Source organism: Protopterus annectens, chromosome 2.part1 (assembly GCF_019279795.1).
Source record: "Protopterus annectens isolate FY-2018-M chromosome 2.part1, PAN1.0, whole genome shotgun sequence".
Classification (NCBI taxonomy): domain Eukaryota; kingdom Metazoa; phylum Chordata; order Ceratodontiformes; family Protopteridae; genus Protopterus; species Protopterus annectens.
In genome coordinates, this window is record NC_056729.1 from 1,187,251,733 (window position 1) to 1,187,260,875 (window position 9,143).

A 9,143-nucleotide genomic window follows, 5' to 3' on the forward strand; every position below is an offset into this window, starting at 1 on the left:
AAGAAGTATTCTTTTACTAAATTCTCAGTGCATTCGTCTTTCCATTAATGCTATCAATATATTATAATACATACAAACTGCAAATTATATTTTTTTTGCTAAACTTTCACAAATTCTCATATATTGTAAACTGTACACCCTAGAATTGTATTGTTAGAACAATTTTGCTAACCTGGCAAGCTTTGCCATGACAACAAGAAATTCCTCCATGAATGCAAGTTTACAGAAATATAAAAACATATGCTTAATTGTATAATTAGCAATATAAAACAATGAGTATAAAGGTCACATAGGAAAGCCAATTGGTAAAAAAACACAAAAAGAGAAATACTTTCCACTGTGTGATACCTTAAGCATCTTATATCAGAGACAACATGGGATCTATGCAAATTACCCTTTAAGGATATCAGGTGTTTCAGCTAAATGGCAATTCTGAATGTCTATGACTTTTTCTTTTACTTTTAAGTCTATTTATGGACAATTTCAGGACAATAAAGCCAAACCCTCTAGCTGTGGATATGCATGTTTCTGCCTTTTTATGGCATCATCAGCACAGCATAAGAGGAATGTTTGACTTTTGGAAACACAGGGTTGTCATACCCAACTGATATCCATAAACATTAGGGTGTCTACAAAATATCCCAACTAACAAACTAAAACAATGAGTATAAATGTCACACATGAAAACCAATTGGTTAAAAAACGCAAAAAGAAAAATCTAGTAAAGCTCATTTTTTTAGTTTAGTTGGGATATTTTGTAGACACCCTAATGTTTATGGATTTTTTTTTTGTGGAGAGGGAAGAAGCAGGAGATAATTCAAGATTAAGAAACTAAGGGGGTTGGCCTTCCCAAATGCTCTCTCTGTACACAGTATAGTGAGTTGACGAGATGGGACTGGGAGGAGTGTCCAAAATCAAAGAAGCAAGGCGGTAGTCCTACCCAAATGATCACCCTGTACTCAGTACAGTATGCAAATGAGATGGACTGCGAGGAGTGTCCAAAATCAAATTTACAGCAGGGACGGGCAATTCCAAAGCCACCAAATTTAAGAATACACCAACACTAGGGAGGGAGGCTGGGAAAAACAAAATGCAGACACCGAGAAAAGCAATCTTAAGGAAATCAATAAATGCAGCACAGTTTTGTTAACTAAGACAAAATGCAGACACTGAGAAAAGCATTCTGAAGCAAATCAATAAATGCAGCACAGTTTTGGTGCCTATCACTGATAACAGATTAAGTGCAAAAAAATATACTTATAGGCTTTCTGTACCCAGATGGGTATCGAATTAGTCACAGCTAGGCCACAAAGAGCAGCTAAGATTTTGTTTTACCTTCATTTATGTTATACATCAAAAAGACTTGAAACTGCCTCAAAATGTACTGCAATATCAAACTGTCCTTTACCAAACTTATCTGGCACAAAATATCACCTGCAAACAGTTAACTTTTCTTGGGTACCATACCAGTTATATTCATCAATTTGCGAGTCCCTTGTTTTCTTTGCCAATGACTTTAAATATAAAGCAAATAACAGTGGGGAAAGAAGACATCCCTGCCAGGTTCCTCTGTTCAAACATAGTTTGTGGGCGAGGAACCCTCCCACCTTAATTCTTGTATATGACCCTTCACATATCTTCCTTATAAATGCTAACAATTCTATGTGAGAATGCAAATGCTAAAATTGCCCTACTCATAACATTCAACTAACTCTACCGAATGACTTCTTTGTATCAAGACCCACCAATAATAGTGACATTTTTTTTCACTCTGCTTCCCTCTGGATCATCATTGATCAATTAATGTTGCCAAAAGTTTGCCTCCTCTCACCCACAATGCATTGATCTATCCCCCAGATTTACTAATCGGTGCAGGACTAGTCTAGTCCTGCACAGAAGTGGCAGTTTAAGAGGAGGATGTCAATGCGCCATGCATATTAGTGAAGGCATGCTGCCTGAGCTCCAAATCCTACATGGAGCGTGGATGAGTGCAGGGGGCATGTCCGAGAGCAGAGTTCTCAGAATAAACACTCCCCTGCAAAGTAGAACAGAAGAAAGTGTAAATAAATGAGTGAGACCGCTCATAGATGTCCGCATATCTCCACCAACAGTCCCCATGTGTTCAACAGCAACAGTGCATTTAAATAAAATGAAGAGACCCTTTCATTTATTTTTTTTAAAACCCCAAGTACAGCTAACCATAGGTGTGCGGATGTGCCCATCACTTAGCTACGGTTAAAGCAGCTGAAAAGGCTGAAGAGGATAACAAGGAATATATATGCAGATAAAGCAGCACAACAATAGTGTAGTGGTTAGAGCACCCACCTAATGAACAGGCATTCTTGGTTTGAGTCCCACTGCAGCACATACTATTTACCATGTGAAATCTGTGTATGAACATATTTTTACATCTTTTTGCCATATAACTTACATAATAACATTTAAATGTGAACTGGAGTACTGCATTAAATGCACATGTGAATTGTCAGTGTCATAATGAATAGGGCACTAGTAAGCAGGTTTAAGCCCAAATAAGCAGTAGTAACCATGTTTGAGTGCATTTGTGCTGGGGAAAGCATTACTTACACAGATTAAGCAAAGTAGAAGCTAACTGAGTGTAAGAAACTGTAACCAGAGGTTAGCAGTGCTTACCGTCGCACAAACCCGCTGACAACTGTTTTAAAGTGCCTTAATCACTCTGTATCCAACTGCCCATGTTCTGCACAGCAACAAAATAAACTGCCTCTGCAAAGCTCAAACTGAGGACCCTATAAACTATAATCACAGTAGTTAACCACTAAGCCATCATAGCAATAGAAATGAATGAGGTATCAGCAAAATAATCCATACCACAGGAAAATCAAACCAAACATGTGAACTGAATCTATGTACAGTGTGAAGTGGTATAACCTGCTACATAACATAAATATGTGAACTGGAGTACTGCAGTAAGCATATATTTGAGGTGTTATTGTAATAAAGTGTAGAAGTCACCAGGTCCCCATACAGTGTATGTACACATGAATCACAGATGCCAGGCACATATATAACCTGTAATGAAGAATAAATCATTGCCAAATGACAAATATAGTGCTAATTAACTATTAAGCAATGCTAACTGCAGCACAGCTCAAGTTAGTAAGTGTAAGCAAGTGTAGGGGAGCCAATTCAATCTGCCTAGTGGTATACCTCTTTAAGCAGTGCTAACCTTATGTAAGCAGGTGTGCCCATAGCTTAGCCTTTTCAAAACTGGCCAGTCATGGGAAAGTGTGGGAAAATGGCCGTATTTAAACCCCACAGGCGGGAATACTTCCCATAACTGGTTGTAGCTTCCTACTGCAGGCAGAATGGCTGGTGTGGTTGAAGGCACTCAATTTAGAGCGCAGTGCTGGGGCATCCAGGAGTCAAAAATCATGGTATGGCTCCTGGTAAAACACCATGATCAGAGACTACTACAGGGTCAGTACCAGGGCTCGCAGTATAAAACGGAGGCCTGGGACAGTCTCGCCCGTGACCTCACCAGTGCCACAGGTATCCCCCGGACTGGTGAGCAGGTCAGGTACCACCATGCTGACCTGAAGTGGTGGAGGGGGGGTGTACTGGAACAGTGGATCCAGGAGTCTCAGCAGATGCCCAATGCCCCAGTACTGAGTAAGTACTCTTTCTACTAAGTAGTAAATAATTGCCTAACTTGTGTATACTATGGATAGGTATGGCTAAATATCACTGCATTTCTCTGACAGCTGCAGATGCACTGGCTGCAAACCAGCAAGCTCATGATGCTAGGCTGCAAAGGCTGTGTTGCGAGGCAGGTTAGTAATGAATCTGCATGTACTGTCATAACAAATAAATATAAGAGCCTTAGAAAGTGTTGTACTAGTAGAAATAAATGTATAATAGTCTGTGAATAAAGGTATAACCCCTGGAGTGCTTCTGTTTACTTTTCTCTCATATGTTGGCGATCTGTTCCATACTATAAATAGTACTGTTGTATCTTAAGCAGTGTCACCCACACAGTGGTATGCAGATAAAATGGGTATGAAGTCCTGCATAACAATGTTGGAAGTGCCAAGAGGTCAGTCATATCATACAAGTTAGGGAGACTTAGAAAACAGTTGAAAGCTTAACATCAATTCCTTGATAGCACAGTGTACTGTGATATCAGCTATAATATTTTGTCACACACAACAGGGGTTTGAATCCTGGGAGTGCTACTAAGTTGTACGCATAATCAATGTTCAGATAGAAAGCTGTATGCATAATTACACCCAACAACAGTACAGAATTTGCTAGAATGTTCAAATTGTAAGTTGTATGCATATTCATACCCCACAACTGTTCCAGTCTGTCTAGCATGTCCAGATAAATGGCCTATATCACCAGCTTGGTACCTTGTTCCCCTGAAAATCCAGTGTGATGATCCAAGAAATGTAGGCATCTGTCAGTGACATATAACTGATAGTCAAACATGTACATAGTCAGAGAATGTATATGGAAACAAACCTGTCATTCTAGCACTTCACCCAAAGTGTATGACAGCAATTCTCAACATATGTTGCATTAGCACCTGCAGCCTGTCACACCTGCATGTAAGACACAGGTCACGTATATAATAATTTATAAACATACCAGTGTACAATATAAGGCCATTGTGTAGTGTAATAATACATATAAGGGAAAGACCACTGCAGTGACTAAGAATGTTGTGAAAACTACAAGGATATATTTGTTGTTAACTGAACTCTCTCTCTCTCACCCCTACCAGATGTGCATAATAACCCAATGACACTCCTCAACTGGTATGTGTACACTCCAAACTTTTGTTGGGACATATGTCCTAATGGTTTATAAATATTCACATTTGTTTCTATGCATGTGCCATGTTACAATACACCCATATTGGTGGCCTGTTGCTATCAATGAAACCTGCATGGTCCTATAATGGCCACTGTTGTTCCATATATGCATGTGTTCTGCTTGCTCTGCAACTGTGTTAAATCTGGTGTGTTGGGTTAATGAGAATACCTATGCATGCTGTTATAAGTAATCCTGAAAGCTGTTGACTGTTACTAACCTGTATCTGTCATAAACCTGTGACAACACAGCTTGTATGGGAAGACTGGTCCCAGTGTACCCACCTGTCCCACCTCAACTGGCCATAGCACTGGGCACCAGCACATCTAGGGCCCAGCCTGGGACCTCCTCTTCTGTGAGCCCTGCACCACCTTCGAGTGGAACCACTGCAGGGGATGGGGCTCACCCCCCCCCCCCGGAGCAGGCATGGAGGGGAACCTGTCACCCATCAACAGGTCTGGGCCGTGGTGCATAGGGAGCTCGAAGACCTACCTTCCTTTAACCTCCAACCAATACCCACCTCCTATATCAGAACCCTATTGAAAAAACTCAAATCATCCACTCTATCGGCTGATCGTCTCCCAGCTGAATACCTACAAATAGCATCAGATGTTATAGCCTACCCCATTTCTATCTTAATTAACAGGACTATTACGGAAGGCACAATCCCCTCTCTTTGGAAAATATCCTACGTCATCCCTCTTCACAAGGGGGGTTCCCTCCACAGAAACATCTAACTATCGACCGATAGCAATACTGTCACCTATTGCAAAATTAATGGAAAGATGTGCTCACAAACAACTCCTACATTATCTCACGCTAAATAATCTTTTGTCCAAAACTCAACATGGTTTTCACCCTCATCATAGTACTACCACTGCTCTCCTATCCTTTGTTGACACAATCAACAGCAACCGTAACAACAAACAAATTACTTCTGCTCTATTTCTTGATCTGTCAAAAGCCTTTGACATGGTCAATCATCAACTCTTACTACAAACCCTTGATAACCTTCACCTTGATAAACCAGCCCTAAACTGGTTTAATGCTTACCTCTCTGGTAGACAACAGGCTGTCCAGTGGCAAAGTAAACTATCCCACTTACTACCTAATACAATAGGAGTTCCCCAAGGTTCCATACTTGGCCCCCTTCTTTTCTCTGTATTCATAAACGACCTCCACACAGTCATCCCTAAAGCCACCTGCATTCAATATGCAGATGACTCTACGTTGATTTGCTCTGACCTCTCTCTCAGTAACCTCCAGAAAACCACCCAACACTGCTTTACTGAAGTGGAAAAATGGTTTACTAAACGGAAACTTATCCTAAACCCGAAAAAACTAACCTACTACTAATTCTCCCCACCTTAGCCTCTTCTTTAGGGCTATACCCTCCACTCCCTAATAATATGACCTTCCATGTTCAGTCCACTAATGGGACCATCATTGAGCCTGTCACCAACACCAAATTACTAGGTGTCACAATTGACCATAAGCTCAAATTTGATATTCACATCAGCCAAACTATAAAGACAGTTAACAAGAAACTTGGTTCCTTGTATAGAATTAAGAACTTTCTTATGCCCCATACTAAACTAACTATCACATGTACTCACCTTCTCTCCACCCTACTTTATGCCTCTCCAGTACTTTCCTTCCTCAAAAAAACTGAGCTTAAAAAATCTCTCTGTAGCTTACAACCACATTACCAAATTCGTAACTGGTGAACCGTACCATACTCACCATTGCCTTAACCTAAGAAAACTAGGCTGGTTAGAACTCCCCAATCTTCTTAAGTTTAACCAACTTAATGAAGCATTTAAAATGATCAAAGAACCAGAAAAAAAACCGTCATTGTCCAAACTTTTAACCCCCTATTCCAATCTAACTAGTCTTTGTTCCTCTAATAGTCTCATGGTACAAACAACAAAATCTAATAACTCAGGGGGCGATGCTCTCTTTGCCAATTCCATAGGAAAACTATGGAATTCCCTACCAAATAACCTAAGACTAGCTACCTCTCTGAACCAATTCAAAACTAACCTTAAACTATTCTTTAGCTCTCATTGGTTATGTCCATGCACTAAACCAGACTAAATCTTTTGATCACTGCCTTCCTTCTTGGCTGGCCCACTAACTAATTCTTTTTTTTCCTATATATCCAGATCCTACCTTTTATACCTCCTACTGAGCTCTGTCATAATTAACCTATCTTTTCTATTATTTGCTTTTCTTCTAATTAGCCAATTTAATTGTATGAATACTTTGGCCCTCCATGTTTGTTTCCTCCTACAAAATTGTATTTTAGTATGAAACTCAATGTCTGTTTTGATCATTGTGGAGCTTTTCTCCCCGGGCCTCTGCTGAAAAGGGATTTATATCCAGTTGGACTAGCCCGGTAAACAAATGTAAAATAAAATAAATAAATAAAATAAATATCTGGAGTATCAAGAGCGGCTATGCCAGCTTGAGGGCCGAGTGGAGCTATTAGAAGGTGAGCCTACCCCTCCTACACAGCCCCCAGCACAGCCACCTTCGGGGCCGTGAAGGTGCAGTGGTGACTGCCCATGAGGGGGGGGGGGCCTCAGTCCCACTGTTTCCAGTTAGGGTCTCATGGGCTTGCAACTTCCAAACACCCCTCCCCATCCAAGGTGTTTACCCCCCACATGTGTCATATACCGGCCCTGTATGCGTCTTGTGTGTCTTGTCTGTTAACCTACCCAACTTACCTCCCCAAATACACCTACTACCCCTCCCCAACATCCCACTCTCACCTGAAAAAAAAAAATCTGTTCCCACAAAAAAATCTTGCCCCGTACATAGCTGTCTATTTCGCACACGTGTCCACTGGACAGATGTAATCTGGTCTAATTGGCATTACAATGAATATATGTTGTCCTCACCCCTCTCCCAGTGGTTTGAGGGTCCAAATGTACCTGCAAATATAGTGTATATGCACAGCTGTTGCTGTAGAAGAAATGGGCAGCTATGGACCTTTCCTATACCCTTCCTGCACATACCTTACTATTTTCCCTACTGTCTTTCCCTCTTTGTGCCCCGTTTTTCACCACTTTCCTATCAACCCCTTTTTCTTTTCTTTTAAAGAAATTAGCATGGAGGTAAGCAGCAGTAAGCACTGTTAAGCAGCGGTAAGCGGGTTTGCGAGGAGGTAAGCTATGCCTACACAGATTGAGAAATTTGAAGCTAACTGACTGAGAAATTTGAAGCTAACTGACTGTAAGAAAACATAAGCAGAGGCTGGCAGTGCTTACGGTCATGCAAACTTGTGCAAACACGCTTACAACTGCTTAAAAGTGCCTTAATCACTCTGTAGTCAATGCCCCTTGTTCTGCTCAGCAACAAAATAAACTGCCTCTCCAAGGCTCAAACCCAGGACCCTGCACTCCATACACAAAGTGATTTACCACTAAACCACGGCAGCTATACATAAGCTGATGTTTTCACACACATATCATCCAGTACAATCAGTCAACAGTGCAGGAAATGTATTAATATCATACCACACAACCTGTTAATGCAAGAAGTCTGCCACACTGTGGGTACAAATAGGGATATATGTCAACTAATGCTTTAATACACCTAAAATGTTGCTAGTTACACAGTTAATATGTATTAGAACACATATGTAAAAGGAGATGACGTTTGAAACACAAAAGTGTTGGCACTAATTACTGACTTCAATGCTGCGATCATCCATGACAATTGCCAAGTGAATGAGGAACAGGCCAAAATATGAGCCCAACATGCATGGACATATGGACAGATATATATCTGTAAATGTAGACAGATAGCTATATGTAGATATATATTAATGTATGACTCACAAATAATCATATAACATCAATTGTATATAGATACATACATATGTTCATATGTATATATATATATATATATATATATATATATATATATATATATATATATATATATATATATATATATATATATATATATATATAGATATAGCCATATGAGATATATATTGGTACATACACATACACACACACAAAAAGTATCAGTAGCCATACATATGTAGAAGTAGTGTGGAAGTACTGGGTGTAAAGTATATGCCTCAGCCACAAGCCCTTTAACTGCCACCTGTGAAATCTGTAGTGTGGCAACCATTCCCACAAATGAGAATACTGACATTAAACATATACCCACCCACAATTCAAAGGACATAACATGACACACAGGTATGCATACACAGATAACCTTTATTTGTGTACTATACAATAATGTATGCCAGTACTTACACCACATAAGGT